This window comes from Carya illinoinensis, chromosome 13, assembly GCF_018687715.1.
Source record: "Carya illinoinensis cultivar Pawnee chromosome 13, C.illinoinensisPawnee_v1, whole genome shotgun sequence".
In the NCBI taxonomy this organism is placed as follows: Eukaryota; Viridiplantae; Streptophyta; class Magnoliopsida; order Fagales; family Juglandaceae; genus Carya; species Carya illinoinensis.
The window spans coordinates 19,071,274-19,094,460 of NC_056764.1; the positions used below are offsets into that span (position 1 = coordinate 19,071,274).

At 35.7% G+C, this 23,187-nt stretch overlaps 1 non-coding gene and 1 pseudogene across 1 annotated transcript; one reads left to right on the forward strand and one right to left on the reverse strand.

Annotated features, from left to right (window-relative positions):
• The first annotated feature begins 13,002 nt into the window (after window positions 1-13,002).
• Window positions 13,003-23,187, forward strand: part of LOC122291005 — a 46,518-nt pseudogene continuing 36,333 nt past the window's right edge.
• LOC122293043 lies at window positions 20,498-20,605 on the reverse strand. The gene has a single exon (XR_006237100.1). It is a non-coding gene; the product is annotated as a small nucleolar RNA R71 (small nucleolar RNA).

Consider the following 23,187-nt stretch of genomic DNA (forward strand, 5'->3'; position numbering starts at 1 on the left):
TTTGTGGTGTTCCTCCTTTGTAATCTGAGTTCTTGAGACGGGTTCTTCAACCAATTTAGATTTTCATATAATATAGGTTCTTGAAACGATTTCTCATCGGGTCTAGATTCTCCATCCAATAGACTTGATATTGGCTTTCTTGGGTTTGTTTTTGCAATATTGCTGTTGGGTCTCAAAGCGAGTCGATTGGGGTTCACATCATTTGGTATTCAGAGCGAGGTTTCCAATCAAGTCTGATTGTATCTTTTATTTATTGCATTTTTAATTCTAGGGCTTCATTGTTGTAGGGATAAAAAAAAAAAGTACAGAAATTCCTTATTCCTTATTCATTGTGTTGGCTGAAATCTTTTGTTCTAGGAGCTGTCGTATATCACTTCTTCTAGGGGTTTTTTAGTTATTGTTAGGGTTTTATCAATTGCTTGTTCTTTTGGTTGTGATCAAATCAGTTGGTGAGAAAAGAAAAGAAAGGAAAATAAAAGAAAAGGAAAAGAAAAAAAAGGAAAAAAAAATAAGAAGAGAAAAAAAATGGTTTTGGGTATAGTTGTTTGAAATATTTTGCCATATGAAATTAAGTGATTTGGCATTGATTGAGCCTTTATCTTTAAAGGGGCTAAATACATCTTTCTAGTTGGTATCTTGTTTTGTAATTACTCTTTCCATTATATAAATTCCTTGAGTCTCGTGCCAATTTATTCCTTCCGTGTTTTCTCTTGTTTTTTGTTTCTTGGACCTAATCACAAGTTGGGATAAAACAAGGTTGTATTGTCTTGATTGAGTTCAATTAGTTCTTAAAGAACTTAAGTGGGAAAACTCTTGAGGTAAAAGGTAAGAGAGTGTGAGATCATTATTGGAAAAAAACTAATTAAGAGTGATACACGAGTGGGGTGCCATTATTCGAGTGTAAACACGTAAGGGAGCGTGTGAGGTCTTTTTTTCACTAACATTCTTTTTTGTGCAGCATGTACTATGTCTCATAATAGTGACTCAACATTGAAGGGGGTGGCAGACAATTCATTCTTTGTGTTGCAATCCATGCAACAAAAGTTTGAAATGTTAAATTTGAAGTTGGGGGAAGTGAGGGATAAGATGGAACAACAAGGTGCATTGATTATAAATTTGCAAAGTGGGAGAGATACGAGGAGACGTGAGCCTAGTATTGAGAATAGGTATGATAAGAATGAAGAAGTATGGCGATCTCTTGTTGTTAGGCGTGCTCCCAATACAGAAGTTAAGATAGATGATATAGAGCAACAAAGAGAGAACATTTTTCATACTAGATGCTACATCAACAACAAGGTATATAGTATGATCATTGATGGGGGAAGTTGTACTAATGTTGCTATCACTACTTTAGTTGAGAAATTGAATTTACCTACCTTGAAACACCCTAGACCATACAAGTTGCAGTGGTTGAATGATTGTGGAGAGGTTAGGGTAAATAAGCAAGTGCTAGTTTCTTTTTCAATTGGTAGGTACAAGGATGAGATACTTTGTGATGTAATGTGTGACGCCCCTAAATTCCGTTTCGTATTGAATGAACATTTGAAGTATCAAGACATGCAACACAAGGTTACCTGCCCCCGTTTATGACATATAAGATGCAATGTTCCTAACATGCATCTAACATTATGTAATATTTGCAGCGGATAATTTTTTTTTTCTCTAGCAATACTATGCACCAAACTGAAATATCCCAAATGCTTAAAACATACTTCATACATAAAAACCCATTGAACAACTAAGATCACAACCTTAGTCCAAAATGGCTATGATCCAAAAAAGTACTGGAGATGCAACTCTATAGTACAAGTAGTAATTTAAGTTAACTACTATATTAACATTGATGTCGCACCGTCGCTTAGTCAACTGTGTCTAGTTGGTCACCTTCCGATTCTCTTTCAGGTCCTGTAACAAGATTTACCATTTGGGGGGAATGGTAATTGGACTACCACAGTGAGATTTGACTACAAATCTCAGTAAGTTAACAAAAAACCTCCACACAGGCTAATGATGCATGCATGATAGTAAAAGTATGAATGCATAATCAAATTCATAAGTAATCAAAGCATAACTTGACATACAACATAGCATAACTGACATAACTTAAATTTAAACGTGAACTGAACTTGACTTGACATGAACTTGATCTGAAACTTGACGTAACATGAACTTGCTTTGAAACTTGACTTAACATGAACTTGCTCTAAAACTTGATTTAATATGAACGTGATCTAAAACTTATTCTTTGACTGCTTAAATACATATTCCATAGTCGTTGTGGCCCCATGTATTCTACGTGTCACAATTGCTGTGTCTCACATAGTGTATGCGTCACAATTGCTGTGACCCCATACTTCGTGTGCCACAGTTGTTGTGGACCCCATGAACTGAATGTAACTCAACTTCTTGGGTGCTACATGGGTCCCTTAGAGCCATGTGTCCCTGCTGATTACTGCATCACAACACAGTTATTTGAACCAGCTGTGAGTGCATTTATACACACTCCATAGTTGTTGTGGCCCCATGTATTCTACGTGTCACAATTGCTGTGACCCCGTACTTCATGTAACACAGTTGTTGTAGACCCCACGAAACTGAATGTGGCTCCACCGGCATTAGTGCTTGGTGCGCTCCGGTGACCAGCTAGTTAGGTCCCTACCCGCTACCCGTTTATAGTATTTCGTCAATTCAGGGGATTTCACACCTATTTAAACACTCCAGCGTGAACAAAGGAGTTTCAGTAGGATATTACCCCATCCTAGCACTTAAGGTCATGATTGACATGAATAACTTGACTTGACTATTCTCGAAATAGAAACACTGTACTCAAGATGAGACGTGACTGGAATACGAAAGGACATAAGCCCTGACGTAACATAACGTGACTTGAACATAACTTGAAAGACATGACTGACTTGATATAGAACATTTCGTAATATTACATAAACATGTAACACATAATATTTCATAACATGGTATCACATGTAATGAAAAACACACTTAACATGGCATACTTGTAAAAGTGAACATGACATGACATACATGTAATAGATGGCATATTTAACAAGATGTACTCGCAATGTATAGTAATAAGTGACAGAATATCTTGTGTAACAAATGAAAACTCATGACAGAATAAATTCTATGTAACAGATAAATATGTGATAACTTATCATGGCATGACATATATGATAACATACATACATACACTGTAGTTCCTTTACTTAGCACACATACACAGTAAACTGCTAGTAAGTTAAAAGCTAACTTACCTCGATCTCCGTGTTTCTTATGAAAGTTCAAGCGCGATCACGAGGAACTATAATTAGTGATTCTAAAAGTTAGAACTAAATCACTAGTAAATTGAAATATGGAAAAATACTAATTTAAGAGTAAAATTTCCATTTTACCCTCTACATGTGAGAAAATGACCATTTTACCCCTAACTTAAGGGTTTTTTGCATGTTAACTCCAAAATTCACATGCCTTGTGTAAATTTTATTCTAAACTCATATATCAATTTAGAAAAATTTAAAACTAATTGCAACTATTAAAATTCCATAGGGCCGAAATTCCCATATACTATTTCCATTGATTTTTGTTTCTAACTTATTTTGATTAACCTTTTGATCTATGACTTATAAAGATGTGATCTTCAAACCAAACCATCACATGATTTAAAAAGATGTCCTAAAACATATATAAGCTTCTAATTCAAGATCACATGGTTAAACATTAACCAAAACATAAATTGAGCCAAGAACATCCACATTTTGGCCTATCCGAATATCTCTTTGCATAATATTTCATATCTTTGAAATTAACATCAAATATCTTCAAAATAATATTCTAACATATATATAAGAGGATTAGGATCGTCCAATAAAATTATCAAAGCCATTGGAATAGGTTTAAACCACCAAAGATTTTAAACTTTCTCAAAACAGAAACTGTTTTTCCTCTTCCAATTTCTAAGGTTTTAGATCTAAGAAAATCTTTCATCAAAACCTTTAATCATGCAACAAATCCTCAAAAAAAATCATATACACAGGTTAAAAATACTTCATAAAAATTTCGGACCAAGATCTATCCATTAGCTTGGTCAAAAACTCCAAAATACAACATATTCTCCAGTTTATCTCCCAGAATGACCTTTTAAGAGTTTAAACAATATTTGACTGACCAAATGATCTTCAAATGGAAAAAATAAGCTATCCAAGTAAACTAGATTTAAAAAGGAACAACTTTTATGAAGGAAACTTTATGATAAAACACTACAAAAGCTTCGAAATGGGCATGTAAAAGAACACCTAAAAGCTGTCCGAGAGAGTGTTTGGTGTTCTTTCAATGAAAGTGTAAAGAAAGATGATTTCATGTGGAGTGGGCTGGAGATATTTTTGCACAAGATATGGAAGAGGATGAGGCTGAAGTGAGGGTTGCGTGTTGACCTTTCTTATCCAATAATATCCACAAAAATCAGCTCAAGATATTTTATAAAGGTAGAGTGTAAACTTGGAAGAGTGAGACGGCTCTTTGACTTTTCCCTTCTAGAACCTTCTAGATCCTGTTGAAGACATCTGATTAGTCATGTAGGGGGACGAAATTACTTGGCCAAAATCAATGCTAAGGTGCCCAATTTCATGGGCCTAAACCGAATGGGCCTTAATTTGGGGTTTTAAGATGGTTTGGGTTGCTATCAAGCCCAAATCCAATTTCTCTTGATCCAAGTGTCTAATACTATTCATCATGTGTGGCTAAGATCTTTCCATGTGTCCAATTAAAACTTCTCTAACTTAATTTAGACATTCCACACTGTGAATTTTGAAACTATTGCACTTGGTGCGCTTATCGATGTTGCTATTCACTCCGAAAAAGTGCATAATAAACTTGGTATCGAAAAATCCTAAATATTCATATGAAGCTACAGTGAAAATCATTTACCGAAATTCAGCCCCGAAGTGCTCCTAAAAATAAATTCACAGTTTCGAACAAACGTTTTGTCCGAAAATATGAAAATGAGTTATTGTACCATAAAATCTTAAATAATCCACTAAGTCTAATGGTACAAACCATAACGCATTATGACACTTCTAACTATCTCGAATAATTAAAAACACACTATCTCCAATAACACTAACTATGTGGTTAGACTTAAAACCTATATGATTAATAGATTCGTGAAAACTTATGGGGTATTCACGAGGTTCCTAAAGCCAATAAAAATTTTACAATTAAATTTCTAACGGGCTGTTACATCGTGCCTATGCATGCCGGTCATATTTTGTTAGGGAGGCCATGGCAGTGTGATAGGAGAGTGATCTATGATGGGTTTAGGAACATGTACAGTTTTGAAAAGGATGAAAAAACAATCAAACTTGCTCCTTTAACTCCAACATAGGTCCATGAGAACCAATTGAAGTTGAAAAGTGAGGTTGATCAAAAAAGAAAGAGCGAAAGTGAGATTGATCAAAAAAGAGAGAGTAAAAGTGAGGTTGAGTGAAAAATAAAGAGTGGGAATGAGATTGAGGAAAAAAGAAAAAGTGAGACCGAAAATGAGAGAGAGAGAAAAATGGGAGAGAAGAAAGATGAGGGTGAGACTGAAACCTCAAGAAAAAAAGAGATTGAGTTGAAAAACAATTGTGAGGCCAAGAGTTCAAGAAAAGATGTTGAAAAAGAGATTGAAAGGAAAGAGAGTGGAAAGGAAAAAGAAAGTCAAAAAAATGAGGGTGAGGTTGAAACCTCAAGAAAAAAAGAGATTGAAAAGAAAGAGGAGAGTGTAAAAAGTGAGAGAAGTGAGTTTTTATGCTACGGTGAATTTTAATACTAACGAACTTAACGAATCTTAGGAGATTGTCACATATTAGAGAGATAGAGCAGTACATTGATTTTGTGCCAGGTTCGACAATCCTGACCTGACCTTTTTTTGAAGAATATGAGTCCTTGATACACTTAAAAGGACAAGGTAAGTTGAATAAAATGCATACCTAGTGGGTTCAATTCATTGAGACCTTTGCTCTTGTAATTCAATACATGCATGGTAAGAAAAATTTTGTGTTTGATGCTTTAGCAAGAAGGTATGTCCTCGTCATCATTTTAGATACAAAATTATCGAGACTTGAATATGATAAGAAATTATATGTTAACGATGATGGCTTGGCTAGTGTGTATGGAGTACGTGAGAAAGTATCGTTTGCTCATTTATATAGACCAGATTGGTACTTGTTTAGAGAGAAAATACTTTGTGTACCTACTAGTTTTATGTGTGAGTTGCTTGTGTGTGATAGACATGGAGCTAGTTTGTTGGGTAACTTGGGTGTGCTGAAGATTTTAGACGTGTTACATGAGCACTTTTGGGCGTATCATTTGCCATTCATTTGCGTGTTGCATGAATGTTTGTGGCAATATCATTTGCCATTCATTGAGGTGTTGTATAACCATTTGTGGGAATATTATTTGCCATTCATTGAGGTTGCATATAATCAGAGTAGTCAATTTGGTGCAAGAAAGACTTTAGATGTGATTCATGAACGTTTATCGGAGTATCATTTGCCTTTCATTGATTTGTTGCATGAACGTTTGCGGAAGTATCGTTTGCCTTTGTTAGAGTTTGAATGTAATAGGACCATGCATACTACCATTTTTTATTATTATCTTGAAATTCTATATGGCTTTAATCCACTTACTCCTTTATCATTGATGTTTTTGCTTGTTGATGACAGGAGTGGCTTGGATAGACATTTTCACATTCTTGAGAAAATTAATGATAATTCCTATAAAGTGGACCTTTTAGGTAAGTACTATGTTTCTACTACTTTCAATGTTTCTGATCCTTTCCCTTTGATCCAGGTGGAGATTCGAGGTCGAATTCTTTTGAGGAAAGGGGGAATGATGGGCCCCAAGGCAGACGAAGTCTTAAGGATCAATTGTAAGATTAAGAGCCATGAAGATCAAGGGAGCAATGCAAGAAATGGTGCAATCCAATTGGGATGAAGCTAGCAAGAGCCCAACACTCATGATGGGCTTGAAAGAAGGAGAACCAATTTTAATCCACTTGATCCAAGCTATGGAAGATATGACTTGGGCCTATTGTTATTGAAGGCCATGGACTTATTTATTTCATTAAAAGGGCTAATTTTATTAGTCATAAAAATTAATCTAAAATAATTGGGCTTGGGGGATGTCCAGCCCACACGTCTTATTTCTAATGAACTAGGGTTTTTGAGAAGGTCTTGTATTTTGGCCAAAGGCATATTTGGAAAGTTATTAATTTATTTGGCCAAAGGCATATTTCTAAAACCTAGTTCAAATAAAATAATATCCTTCCAAATAAGCCCTTGGCCAAAATGCAAGGCCTTTCCAAAAATCCTAGTTCACAAGAAATAAGACATATGTGGGCTAAGCATCCTTAAGCCTACTTATTCTAAACTAATAATAAAAATCCTTTAAACAAATTGAAAGCCTTAATATCTAAAGGCCCTATCTCTAAGTCAAGTCTTCCACAACTTGGATGGAGCGGATCAAAGCTGGTTCTTCTTCTTTTAAGCTCATCTTGAGTGTTTGGCTCTTGCTAGCTTCTTTCCAAGTGGCTTCTACTAATCCTTGCGTTGCTTCCTTGATCTTCTTGGCTCTTGATCTTGTAATTAGCCCATCTGGAACTTGCAAAGGATCTTTAAGAGTAGGCCCACCTTGGTTCCCATCACAATAAAAGGATTAGTGCAAACCACTTGGGGTGAAGTTAGGAAGAGCCCAACACTCAAGATGGGCTTGAAGAAAGGAGAACCAATTTTGATCCACTTGATACAAGCTGTGAAAGACATGACTTTAGATATAGGGCCTATTGTTGTTAAGGCTTTCAATTTATTATTAGTTTAGAATAAGTGGGTTTGAGGATGCTTAGCCCACATACGTCATATTTCAAATGAGTTAGGGTTTTTGGGTAGGTCTTGTATTTTGGCCAACGGCATATTTGGAAAGTTATTATTTTATGCTCGGCACTGTTCATGCTACAGTACTCGCGGCACTAATCGCTAGGGTTTTTAGGGATTGTTATTTAAACCACTTGTAGCAGCCTTATTTGAGAAGGTTAGACATTATTGAAATTGATGAATTTTATTCATTGTGAGTTGAGTTGATCTCCTCTTGTTCTTGATTGAACGTTTGAACTTATAAAAGGTAAATCACAACCTTTGTGGCATTCCTCTTTTGTAATTTGGGTTCTTGAGACGGGTTCTTTAACGGATCTAGATTTTTATGTAATTTAGGTTCTTGAAATGATTTCTCATCTGGTCTAGATTCCTCCATCCAATAGACTTGATATTGGCTTTCTTGGGTTTGTTTTTTCAATATTGTTGTTGGGTCTCAAAGCAAATCATTTGGGGTTCACATCAAAAATGTTGTGGTTGGAGATTTATTGGTAGCAAGGCGAGTTCTCAATATGTAGGTTAAGGAGGAAGAAAGTAACCAAAGGGAGAACTTGTTTCATGCTTGATGCTTTGTAAATAAAAAAGTTTGCAGTGTCATTATCGATGGAGGGAGTTGCACAAATGTAGCCAGCACTTATTTGGTGGAGAAATTGGCCTTAACTACCTTGAAACATCCTCACCCTTAACGGCTTCAGTGGCTAAATGAATCTTGTGGAATCAAGGTGAGAAGGCAAGTGTTGGTGGCATTATCTATTGGCAAATATGAAGATGGGGTGCTTTGTGATTTGGTTCCAATGCATGCATGCCATTTATTGTTAGGAAGACCATGGCAGTATGATCTAAAGGTTACGAATGATGGATTCACAAATAGATATTCTTTCACTCTTAAAAGGCAACCGATTACTCTTGTGCCATTAACTCCAAAACAGGTCATGGAGGACCAACTAAAGTTACAAAGATCAAATGAAAAAAAGAAAAAAAAAGAAAGGAAGGCCGAAATTGAGAAAAAAAAGTTTTTTTTAAAAAAAAAGAAAGAAAGAGAGAAAAACATTGATTAGAGTGAAAAAGAAAGAGAGAGGATTTCGGCCATAATGAGAGCAAGAGAGGAAAAATTCAATTACATTGCAAAAAATAGTGAGATCAAGAGAGCATTATTTTCACAACGGCCCCTTATTGTACTCATGTACAAGGAAGCTCTTTTATGTACTAATGATCTCGTCGATGCTTTGCTGAGCGATATAGTTTCTCTTTTGCAAGAGTTTGAAGATGTCATTCCCAAAGAGGTACCTTATGGCTTACCTCCAATCCAAGGGATTGAACATCGAATTGATTTCATACCTGGTGCATCAATTCCAAACCGACCTGCTTATAGGAGCAATCGCGAGGAAACCAAGGAACTTCGAGGCAAGTAAGTGAATTATTGGAGAAAGGATATGTGCTTGAAAGCATGAGTCCTTGTGCGGTTCCAGTGCTATTAGTTCCTAAGAAGGATGGAACATGGAGGATGTGTGTTGACTGTCGAGCCATCAACAACATAATGGTAAAGTATCGTCATCCCATTCCTATATTAGACGATATGATGGATCAAATTGCATGGTTCTTGTGTCTTTACAAAAATTGATCTTAAGAGTGGATATCATCAAATTAGGATGAAGGAAGGTGATGAATAGAAAACTGCTTTTAAAACTAACTATGGTTTGTATGAGTGGTTAGTGATGCCTTTTGGTTTAACTAATACTCTGAGCACATTTATGCGTTTGATGAACCATGTTTTGCATGCATTTATTGGCAGATTTGTAGTTGTGTATTTTGATGATATCCTAATTTATAGCAAAAATTTGGAAAACCATGTAATGCATTTGAAATCTATTTTTGAAATTCTAAGGAAAGGAAAAGTGTTTGCTAACTTTAAGAAGTGCACCTTTTACTAACGCACCTTTGCTTGTTTTACCTAACTTTGTTAAAACTTTTGAAATTGAGTGTGATGCTTCAGGAATAGGAATTAGAGCTATTTTGATGCAAGTAGCTCATCCAGTTGCTTATTTCAGTGAAAAGTTGAGTGGGGTAGCCCCAAATTACCCCACTTATGATAAGGAGATGTATGCCTTGGTAAGGGCTTTGGAAAAATGGCAGCACTATTTATGGCCAAAGCAATTTGTGATTCACACAAATCATGAATCTTTGAAGCATTTGAAAGGACAGCAAAGGTTGAACAAACGCCATGCCAAGTGGGTGGAATGCATTGAAACATTTCCTTATGTGATCAGATACAAGCAAGGTAAGGACAATGTGGTGGCTGATGCATTGTCTTGAAGGTATGCTTTACTTTCCATTTTAGATACAAAATTGTTTGGTTTTGAATACATTAAGGATTTTTGTATGCACAAGATTCTAATTTTGGTGATGTGTTCAATGCATGTGAAAAAGTGGCGTTTGGTAAGTTTTATAGGCATGATGGATTTTTGTTTCGGGAAAATAAACGGTGTGCCTATGTGTTCCTTGCGTGAATTGCTTATGAGAGAAGTTCATGGTGGTGGGTTGATGGGTCATTTTGGAGTAGCTAAGACTTTAGGAATTTTGCATGATCATGTTTTTTGGCCCCATATGAAACGTGATGTGGAAAGAATATGTGAGAAGTGTATCACATGTAAACAGGCTAAGTCTAAGTTGAAACCCCATAGTTTGTACACCCCTTTGCCATTACCTAGTGAACCTTGGACTGATATTTCTATGGATTTTGTTTTAGGTTTACCTAGGACTAAGAGGGAGAGAGATTCAGTTTTTGTGGTGATAGATAGATTTTCCAAGATGGCACACTTCATTGCATGTCATAAAACCGATGATGCATCACATATAGCTGATTTGTTCTTCAAAGAAATTGTTAGGTTACATGGCATGCCTACATGCCTAGGACCATTGTTTCTAATAGGGATGCAAAGTTTTTGAGTTATTTTTGGAAGACTTTGTGGGCAAAGTTGGGAACCAAGTTGTTATTTTCTACTACTTGTCATCCACAAACGGATGTCAAACTGAAGTATTGAATAGAACTTTATCTTCTTTGTTACGTGCTATCATTAAAAAGAACTTGAAAACATGGGAAGATTGTTTGCCACATGTTGAATTTGCTTACAATAGAAGCATACATTCTGCATCTAAGTTTTCACATTTGAAATTGTTCATGGTTTTAACCCATTGTCACCTTTGGATTTAACTTCTTTACCTTTGAGTGAATGTGTGAACTTAGATGGCAAAAAGAAAGCAGAATTTGTAAAGATGATTCATGAAAAGGCATGGCTAAACATTGAAAAGAGGACTAAACAATATGTCCATCAAGACAACAAAGGACATAAGAAGGTAGTGTTTGAACCAGGAGATTGGGTTTGGTTGCACTTAAGGAAGGATCATTTTCTGGAGAAACGACATTCAAAACTCCTACCTCGGGGTGACGGACCATTTCAAGTAGTGGAACGCATCAATGATAATGCCTACAAGCTTGACTTACTCGGTGAGTATGGTGTTAGTGCAAGTTTTAATGTGGCTGATTTGTCTCCTTTTGATGTAGGTGATGATTTGTCTCCTTTTTGATGTAGGTGATGTAGGTTTATTTTGGTTGTGAGTAGAGAAGTAGAGAGGGTGAGTAGAGAAGGAGACATGTAGGATTTGAGAGGAGCTGTGCTTGAGTTTTATTGTGCTGAGAAAGTATTAACGTGAGAGTGGAGATCATAATCGGTTGGTACTGTGTGAGGTCGGTGGGGAGTTGAGGGAGCTGGGGATAGGAATAATTTTCTGAGACGTGAAGTGGTAGTTAAGGGCAGGAGAGTCGGTCGGTTGGGAATTAGATTGAAGGGGATTGTTTGGCAGTTTTTTTTTTCTTTTGCTGCAATGCTTAATTGTTCTAGAGTTTTTATTAAGTGTGCTAAGAATTGTTCAAGAATTTTATTTTATTAAGTGTACTACCTTAAGTTCTTGCAAGTGTGCTAGTTGGTTTCATGAAACAAAAGAATTGTTTTAAAATTTTATTCCATTAAGTGTACTACCTTAATTTCTTGCAAGGAGAGTGAAGGAGAGAGCTTTTGTTTTTGTTTTAGTTGGACAATTTATTTGTTGTTTATTTATTTCGTGCTATTTATTTTTCTCACTTCTTTAAGCTTTCATTTAATAGTATTGATTACAATTATTATGAATTAATTTTGATAATTTGTGATTTGAATACAAGAATGAATTCTAGAATCTTGGTTTTGGGACTTTTCAATTTTCAGTTTGTATGTTATCAATTACTTTCTAATCTAGTTTAATCTTAGCTTAGTTTTATTAATTTCTTAGTTCAATTGCATAGTAGATTGATTAAAGTTTAAATAGGACTTAAATAATTTTAGTTTCATTGTTTAATTGTTAGATTAATTAAGATTGTTCAGTTTAGTTGACTCTTTGATTAATAATTTCAATTTGTTAGTCTTTTACATTTCATTTCGACACTCAAAAATCTAAAAATATGAATCTAGTCCATGACTAGTGCCCTTTTTCATTCTTGTTGCACTCTTCCATCCATTGCACATACCATCATTTTTATATTTTTCTTTGTGAATATTTTCACCATTTTAAACGAGTTCCATTTTAAGTAACTTTTCCTGAGGAGACGATCTAGGAATTTATTCCTAATTATTACACGACATCTTCCTGCACTTGGGCTGTACGAATTTTGTAGGCAGAACAGATTTGGTTTTCAGAAAGTTATTTTCATTGTGAGGTCTTGTGTTCCTCTTCATTCTTGAAAGAACTCTTGAACTTATCAAGTTAATCTTGTGGCGTTCAAACAACCAAACTTATCACCTTGATTCTTGAGAGATTCTTAGGTTTCTTGGTGTGTCATTTCAATCTTTCGTAGTCTTGGTTTTCATCTAGTTAGGTGACGGGTCAAGACTCAACAAATTGTGTCTACAAGATCTTGGGGTTCCAGTCCATCATTGTTATAGGATTTCATCACAATTGTTGTTGGAGTTCAGATAATTCCTTTGTGTTAAAGGCCATGTAACAAAAGTTTGAACGGTTCAATTTGGTGTTAGGGGAAGTGAGGGATAGGATGGATCAACGAGATAGGAGGAGGTGTGAGCCTAGTATTGAATATGAGTATGAGAATGAAGGGCAAGGTGAGTCTCTTGTTACCAAGCACGCTCTCAATAAACAAATTAAAATGGCTGATAATGAGCAGCAGAGAAAGAATATTTTCTATACTAGATGCCACATCAATAGGAAGGTATGTAGTATGATCATTGACGGAGTGAGTTGTACGAATGTGGCTAGCACTACTTTAGTTGAGAGATTGAATTTACATACCTTGAAACACCTTAGACCATACAAGTTGCAGTGGTTGAATGATTGTGGAAAAGTCTAAGGATGAGGTGTTGTGTGATGTAGTGCCTATGCATGCTGGTCATATTTTGTTGGGGAGACCATGGCATTATGATAGGAGGGTGATCCATGATGGGGTTAAGAACATATACAACTTGAAAGGATGGCAAAACAATCAAGCTTGCTCCTTTAACCACAAAACAAGTCCATGAGGACCAACTAAAGCTGAAAAGTAAGGTGGATAAAAAAGGAAAGAGTTCAGGTTAATAAAAAAGGAAAGAGTGAAACTGAGATTGATAAAAAAAGAGAGAGTAAAAGTGAGGTTGAGCAAAAAAGAAAGAGTGGGAGTGAGATTGAGGAAGAAAGAAATAGTGAAACCTCAAGAAAAATGAGAATGAGTTGAAAAACAATTGTGAGGCCGAGAGTTCAAAAAAATGAGGGTGAAAGAGAAAAAGAGAGAGAAGAGGAAAAAGAGAGTGAGAGGAAAGAAGAGAATGAGGCCGAAACATCAAGAGAAAGAGAGTGAAAAAGAAAATAGAGAGGTGGCTGAGAGTCAAGAAAAAAGAATGGAGCCACGAGGGAAAAAGAAAGAGAGATTGTAGAGAGAAGGAAAAACAAAAGTGAGTTTTTATGATATAACAAGTTTTTAAACTAATGAATTTAACGACTCTTTGCCTAGTATTGTTGTTTCTTTGTTTCAGAGATATGAGGTGATGTGAACCCACGGAATGGGAATCCCTTGAACCCACAATAAATTTGAAAACTCATGCAAGAAAGCCAATATCAAGTCAATTGGATGGAAAATCTAGATCCGTTGAGGAAGTTGTTTTAAGAACCTAGATTATATCAAAATCCAGAACTGTTGAAGAACCTATCTCAAGAACCCAGATTACAAAGGAGGAACGTCACAAAAGTTGTGATTACCTTTGATAAGTTCAAATGTTCAATGAAGAACAAGAGGAGATGAACTCAACTCATATAAATAAAATTCATCAATTTTATAAACTTTTATATCTGTTTAAAATGAGGCAACAAGAAGTATTTAAACTAAACCACAAAACCCTAGACTAAAAAAACCAGCCTTTTCCAAAAAATAACCTTGGTGACTAGTGCCACACTACAGTATCATGCATAGTGCTATACTACAGTAACTTAGCCTCTTTAAACCCTAATTTAACAAAAAAATAATATGTGGGCCAAGCATCTTTTCGCCCGATTAGTCTAGACTAGTTCTTATAACTAATGAAATAAGCCATTTTAATGAAATAAATAAGTCCAAGGCCTTCAATAATAATAGGCCCAAGTTGTGTCTTCCATAGCATATCACATGGATGAAAACTGAATCTCCTTCTCTCAAGCCCATCTTGAGTATTGGGCTCTTGCTAGTTTCATTCTAAGTGGATTGTACCACTCCTTACATTCCTTTATCAATCTTCTTCGCTCTTGATCTTGTGATTGGTCCATCTGTATCTATGATGTGAACCCCAATCGACTCGCTTTTAGACCCAACAACAATATTGAAAAAAAAAGACCCAAGAAAGCCAAACTCAAGTCAATGGATAGAGAATCTAGACCCATTGAGAACTCGTTTAAAGAACCTAGATTATATTAAAATCTAGACCCGTCTCAAAAACCCGGATTATAAAGTAGAAATGCCACAAAAGATTGTGATTTACCTTTAATTAGTTCAAAAGTTCAATCAAGAACAAGAGGAGCAAACTCAACTCACCAATAAAAATTAAATAATGTTTAACCTTCTCAAATGAGGTTACAAATGGTTTAAATAAACCATCTCCTAAAACCCTAGTGAATAGTGCCACGGGTACTGTAGTTCAAATAAAATAATAACTTTACAAATAAGCCATTGGCCAAAATACAAGGCCTTCCCAAAAACTTTAGTTTATTAGAAATAAGACATGTGGGCTGACATCCCCCAAGTCCAATTATTCTAGACTAATTCCTCTGGCTAATAAAAGGCCCAAGTCATGTCTTCCATAGCGTATCAAAAGGATGAAAACAGGATCTTCTTCTCTCAAGCCCATCTTGAATATTGGGCTCTTGCTAGACTCGACCCAAGTGGATTGCACCAATCCTTGCATTGCTTCCTTGCTTTCCTTAGCTCTCAATTTTGTAATTGATCCTTAAGACTTGGTCCACCTTGGAGCCCATCAGTTTCGATTCAACACATGTCAATAGAAGCAAATCCATGTCAACGCAAAAGTCTCCACAAATCGGCACCTTGGTGCACCTTCTTGTACATTGCAACAAATCGGCCCCTAGCCCAAGGCTTTTTATCCTATTTTCTCAATGGATATTTCATCATTTACACCCCACCTTAAGTTCGTTTATGGCATTGGCGGAATTGGCAACAAGAAACCTGTCTTTTATTTCATTCTTCCAATTGAAGGCCAAATACACCATACCATTGTTTCCCTCAAGTCCAAGAAGTGGCCACTCCCTTATGGTTCCCTATTTACCCATGGTTAAGCTTTTAGCTTAAGTTAAGGCCGTTAATCCACTTATACATGATTATTTATCTCCAAACCTTTAATCCACTTATACATGATTATTTATCTCCAAACCTTGTTTTGAGCTTAAACTCCTTTTAAATCCTTTCTAACCTTTTTTTATATGGACCTTATTACTTTTGTTGTTGTTTTTTTTTTATCATTCTTAGATTGAATTAGAAGATTAGTCTTAATCATTGACATGTCAATAGAAGCAAATTTATGTCAATGCTAAAGTCACCGCCAATCTGCACCTAGGTGCAGCTTCTTGTACATTGTAACAAATCTGCCCCGGAAATTCATCATTTACACCACACCTTAACACTCCTAGTTCATTTGTAGCAATGCATGAATTGGCAACAGAAAACCCGTCTTTTATTTCATTCATCCAATTGAAGTCCACACACCATACCGTTGGTTTCCCTCATGCCCAAGAAGTGCCACACGCTCCTAAGGTTTCCTATCGAGTGATGGTTAAGCTTTTAGCCTAAGTTAAGGCATTAATTGACTTACACAAGATTAGTCATCTGTAAATCATGTTTTGAAATTCTTTTAAGTTCCTTCTAACCTTTTTGATCTGGACCTTATTACTTTTATTGTTGTTTTTTTATCATTCTTTGATTGAATTAGAGGATTGGATTAGTCCCGAATCAACTCATGTCAATAGAAGCAAATCCATGTCAATGCCAAAATCACCGCAGAGCACCTTCATGTGAATTGCAACAAACCGGCCCCTAGCCCAAGGCTTTTACCCCGTTTTCTCATGGAAAATTTCATCATCTACACCCCATCTTAACCCTCCAAGTTTATTTCTTGCAATGAACGAATTGGCAACAGGAAACCCATCTTTTATTTGATTCTTCCAACTAAAGCTCACATACACCAAACCGTTGGTTTTCCTCAAGCCTAAGAAGTGCCACATGCCCCTAAGGATTCCTATCTAGCCATGGTTAAGCTTTTAGCCTGAGTTAAGAGCATTAATCGACTTACCCACGATTAGTCATCTGTAAACTTTGTTTTGAACTGAATTTCCTTTAAAATTCTTTCTAACCTTTTTTATATCACCCTTATTACTTTTATTGTTGTTTTTTATCATTGTTAGATTCAGTTGGAGGATTAATCCTGATTCAACACATGTCTATAGAAGCAAATCCATGTCAATACCAAAGTCTCCGCCAATCGGCATCCTTGGTGCACCTTCATGTGCATTGTAACAAATCAGCTCCTAGCCAAAATCTTTTACCCTGTTTTCCCAAGGAAAATTTCATCATTTTGCACTCCACCTTAACCCTCCAAGTTTATTTCTTGCAATGGACAAATTGGCAATAGGAAACCCGTCTTTTATTTGATCCTTCCAACTAAAGCTCACATACACCATTGGATTCCCTCAAGCCTAAGAGGTGCCACACGCCCCTAAGGATTCCTGTCTGGCCATGGTTAAGCTTTTTGATGGGCCCCAAGGTAGACCGAGACTTAAAGATCCTTTACAAATTCTAGATGAGGCAATCACAGGATCGAGAGCTAGGAATAGCAAGGAAGCAATGAAAAGATTGGTTGAATCCACTTAGGATGTGTCTAGCAAGATCCCAATATTCAAGATGGGCTTAAAGAAAATCCAGTTTCATTCATGTGATACAACAAGCTATAGAAGACATGACTTGGGCCTATTATTATTGAAGGCCATAGACTTATTTATTTCATTAAAATGACTTATTTTATTTGTTATAGGAATTAATCTAAAATAATTGGGCTTGGGGGATGTCCAGCGCACAAGTCTTATTTTTTAATGAACTAGGGTTTTAGAAGTACTGTAGTGCGGCACTGTTCACGGTATAGTACCGTGAACAGTGATGTGAAACCCAATTGACTCGTTTTGAGATGTGAAACTCAATCAACTCGCTTGGAAACCCAACAACAATATTGGAAAACCCTAGGTTCTTCAACGGGTCTAGATTTTGATATAACCTGGGTTCTTGAAACGAGTTCTCAACGGGTCTGGATTCTCCATCCATAGACTTGAGTTTGGCTTTCTTGGGTTTTTTTTTTTTTTCAATATTGTTGTTGGCTCTCAAAACGAGTCGATTGGAGTTCACATCATTTAGTATCAGAGCAAAGTTTCCAATCAAGTCTGATTCTATCTTTTAATTCTTGCATCTTTAAATCTAATTCCAGGGCTTTCTTATTCTAGGGTTACAAAAAAATAAAAAAAGAGCAAAAATTTGTTTTTCCTAGGGCTGCCAAATTATTGTATCATTTGGGTTTCATGTTCATCATCATAGGGTGGCTAAATTCCTTGTTTGGGGGTTGCTAAAATTTGCACCATCTAGGGTTTGAAATTTCTAAGGTTTCTTGGATCTCTAAGTTTGTCAATTGCTTGGAGTGTCGTTTCATTTATTCTCTTCTATTTCCTTATCAATTTCCATGCATTTGAATTCAATTGTTTGATTGTCACTATTGAATATTGCTGTTTGTGATCGAATTGGTGAGAAAAGAACAGAAAATAAAAGAAAGGAAATGAAAAGAAAAGAAATGAAAGGAAAATAAAAGAAAGGAAAATAAAATTTTAAAAAAAATCAAAAAAAGAATTTTTTTAAAAAAAAAGGAGAGAGAAAGAAGGTAAAGGTACCATATTCGAAGGTTGATACATAGTTACAACGAAAGAGAAAGATAAAAATTTGCTGATTTGGTTTTATCCTCAAAAGGGCTTGATGAGTGTATGAAAGTGCACTCTAAATACCCTATTATTGGATTAAATTGCTAAGATGTTAATAGAAATCATAGGAATTAATATGTATTCTTAAATTGAGTTTCTATTTACGTTGGGATACTCCTAAACAGTTTTTTATATTTAATTTCAGAGTATATAAAAGAGCAAGTCAAGCCCAGTCAAGTTCAAAGGACATGGGGTTTGAGGGCAATTTGGAAGAAAACAAAAAGAAAAAGAATCACAAAAAGAAACCACAAGAAGTCCAAGTCTGAAATTCGTTAGGAGATAGTCTGGACATACTTTAGTCTTTTGACTGTAACGTTTTACTCGCATATCGGATTGATGCGATTCTTGATGCATTAGAAAGAAATATTAAAGGGCTATAACTTTATATATTATAAGGATTTTCAAATTCAAACTCCTAAAGAGCGTACGTGGTTGCCAAGATGAGTCCTAAAACTTAGGTATTTTTTTTATACGGAAATTAAGAGAACATTAGAGTTTCTTTCCTACCCTATATAAGCATATCATTAGCATGAAACAAGTGAGGATGAGATACAGAAGGCAGATTTGAAGAGAAGAGAAAATCACTTCCATGGCCATCGCTTGCTTCATCTTTCTTTGGATATTCTTGTTGTCCATTATATTTATGGGTAACTAAATTCTCAAGTAGAGTTAAGGATGAACTTGCACATTAGATGGTATTTCTAATTTATTTTTAATTCATGTATTTAATTTCTAATTGCTAAAACTCTTTGGTTTTATCATTCTCAATTCATTGTTGATGATTTCTTCTCTGAATAATCATAGAATTTACTCTGTTTATGGATTCAGTCATGCTTTTTCTATTGAATGGATTAGTTCTTTAATTATGTTTGGATCAATTATTTATTTATATTGATTTAGTTTTTTGCTACAATATCGCTTCTTGAGTATATTGTCGTCGTTGAATTTTCTCAATAGGGATAGTAATTTACGTATTTTAAAAGTGGTGAATGATTAATCAAAGGGTTACATTTGATTTAATTTTGGTTTATAAATCTATACCTTCCGATTGGGAATTTTGGGAATTGAGTTCCTAATTGAGTTATCCAATGAATTAAGAATAATTAAAATACCAAATTTGTGCAAAGGATTCCTAACACTCTACTGTTCACCAAATTTGAGTATCTTTTCCGTTAATCAGTTTGCTTCACTTTAATTTGCAGTTAAAATTAATCTTTGTTCTCCATTACTTATTTAATATTTTTCTTTAATTCTTTTGTTCTTTCTGCTATTCTTTTAAATTGTCTACCTATGGACTCGACACCCCAAACCTGTGCTACAACTACCACATTATTTTTTGGGTGTAATCAAATTTTGGTGCCTTTGCTGGGGAGACGGTAGAAGAATTCTTGATAGTTTTTCGCCGTTTGTAAAGACAGTAACTTCGTCTCCTCTTTTAGCTTGCTGCATTTTTAGTTTATTTATTTATTTATAGTTTTGTTTTTTTTTTTTTAGTGTTGCATTTTTTACTACCTTGCATTCACAGGTATAGAGACGCTTTGGGTTGGTTTGCTTGTAGACTTTTGTTAGAGTTAGAGTTAGAGCCTAATTTTTCTAATCATTTGTTTGGATAATTTTTCTAATTCTGAGGAAATAAGTGATCACGGAGATCATAGGAACCTTCAGGATTACCTCCACCCTACACGCACAGCCACACCATCGTGCATCATATTTCCAGCTAATACTCACCAATTGGATTTTAAAACATGGATGATATAGTTACTCCCTACTTTTCATAGCTTAGAAAATGAAAATCCATATGTGCACATTAGGGAGTTTGAGAAAGTAGTTGCGACTTTTCATAGTCAAAATGCAACTGATAACATTGTGAGACTTAAGTTCTTTGCTTTCTCTTTGAAGGATAGAGCTAAGAGTTGGCTATACTCATTGAGACCACGATCTATTGGGTCATGGAATGAGATGACTCAGGTCTTCTTTAATAAATACTTTCCCTAACATAAGACCAATGCTTTAAAAAGACAAATCTCCACCTTTGCACAAAAGGACAGTGAGATTTTGTATCAGTCTTGGGAGAGATTTAAAGAGCTATTGAGTATGTGTCCTCATCATGGGTATGAGAATTGGAACTTAGTGAGCTATTTTTATGAGGGACTTACACCTAGAGAGCGTCAATTTCTGGAGATGATGTGTAATGGTGAGTTCTTACAGAAAGATCTTGATGAGGCCATAGAATACCTCAATGGGCTTGTCGAAAAAGCTCACACTTGGACTGGGCCTAGTGCTACTGAGAGCACAAATAGGTCACGACATGTAGGAAACCTAAATGGTGGTGGAATTTACCATCTCAAGGAAGAGGATAACCTAAAAGCTAAGGTTGAGATGCTCACTAGGGAGTTAGAGGTTTTCAAGACTAAGGACTTAAAGCCAACACACGTGGCTAATCATTTAGAGTCTTTTGGACCATGTTTTGTGTGTGGCAGGGTAGATCATTTTGCCCAAGAGGGTCCCACATTTGCAGAGATGAGAGGGATGTATGAGGAACAATGTAATGCCTTAGGTATGTACAAGAAGCCTTTTAAACCTTTCTCTGATACCTATAATCTAGGGTGGCGTAATCACCCCAATTTTAGCTGGAAGTCTAAAAACCAGCCACCTGCACAACCCCTTAGATCATATCCTGCACCTTCATCTTCTAAGAGCCCCTTAGAAGATACTTTACATGCTTTTATTGAGGCATAGAGTAAAACTAATCAAAAGTTTGAATATTTGATTATGTAGGTTGTTGAAGAAAACAAAGAGATAAAGAGTCATATATCCAAGATAATGAGCTCCTTGAGTGTGAATGAGCATGGCAAGTTTCCTTCTCAAGCTCAATCTGCACTCCAAGGTCAGCATATGGCACAAAAAAATTTGAAAGAGGTCAATGTCATTGTGACAAAAAGTGGTAAGTCTTTACACATCCCAACAACTAATAAGCTAGAGAATGTTGAAGAGGAACAAAGCAATGATAGTACCAAGTTCCCTAAGGAAGCCGAGGTAATCAAGAGTCCAGTTAAGGTACCATTTCCTCAAGCTTTAAAATCTGGTATGCGAACTTTGGATTCTAGTAATGAAATCTTGGAGAACCTCAGGCAGGTAAAGATTAACTTTCCTCTTTTGCATGGTATTAAACAAGTTCCCACTTATGCAAAAGTTCTTAAAGATTTGTGTACAGTTAAGAGGAAGCACCATGTTAAGAAAACAACACTTCTGACAGAACAAGTTAGTTCTTAAAGAACTTGAGTGGGAAAACTCTTGAGGTAAAAGGCAAGAGAGTGTAAGATTATTATCGGGACAAAGCCAATTAAGAGTGATGCACGAGTGGCGTGCCATTATTCGAGCATAAACACGTAAGGGAGTGTGTGAGGCTTTCATTACTAACATTCTTTTTGTGTAGCACATTACGATATCTCATAATAGTGACTCAACATCGAAAGGGGTGGCAAACAATTTATTCTTTGTGTTGCAGTCCATGCAACAAAAGTTTGAAACGTTAAATTTGGCATTTGGGGAAGTGAGAGATAATCAACGAGGGGCATTGTTTAGAAATCTACAAAGTGGAAGAGATAGGAGGAGGTGTGTGCCTAGTATTGAATATGAGTACGAGAATAAAGGGCAGGGTGAGTCTCTTGTTACCAAGCATGCTCTCAATACACAATTTAAGATGGATGATATGGAGCAGCAAAAAGATAACATTTTTCATACTAGATGTCATATCAACAACAATGTATGTATAGTATGATCATTGATGGAGAGAGTTGTACTAATGTAGCTAGCACTACTCTAGTTGAAAAATTGAATTTACCTAACTTGAAACACCCTAGACTATAAAAATTGCAGTGGTTGAATGATTGTAGGGAGGTTAGGGTAAATAAGCAAGTGCTAGTATCTTTTCCAATTGGAAAGTATCAGGATGACTTGCTTTGCGATAGTGCCTATGCATGCTGGCCATATTTTGTTTGGGAGGCGGTGGCAGTATGATAGGAAAGTGATCTATGATGGGTTCGAGAACATGTATAGTTTTGAAAATGATGGAAAAATAATCAAACTTACTCCTTTAACTCCAACACAAGTAATGTGAACCCCAATCGACCCACTTTGAGACCCAACAACAATATTGGAAAAACAAACCCAAGAAAGCCAAACTCAAGTCAATGGATGGAGAATCTAGACCCGATGAGAAATCATTTCAAGAACCTAGATTATATGAAAATCTAGACCCGTTGAAGAACCTGTCTGAAGAACCCAAATTACAAATGAGGAACGCCGCAAACGTTGTGATTTACCTTTAATAAGTTCAAATGTTCGATCAATAATAAGAGGAGATAAACTCAACTCACAATGAATAAAATTTATCAATTTTAATAATGTCTAACCTTCTCAAATGAGGCTAGAAGTGGTTTGAATAAATAATCTCCAAAACCTAAATGAATAGTGATGTGCGTGCTATAACGTGAACAGTGCCATGCTATAGTAACTTATAAAACCCTAGTTCAAATAATATAATACTTTCCAAATAATACCTTGGCCAAAATACAAGGCCTTCCCAAAGACTTCTAATTCATAAGAAATAAGACGTGTGAGCTGGACATCCCCCAAACCCAATTATTCTAGATTAATTCCCATGACTAATAAAATAAGCTATTTTAATTAAATA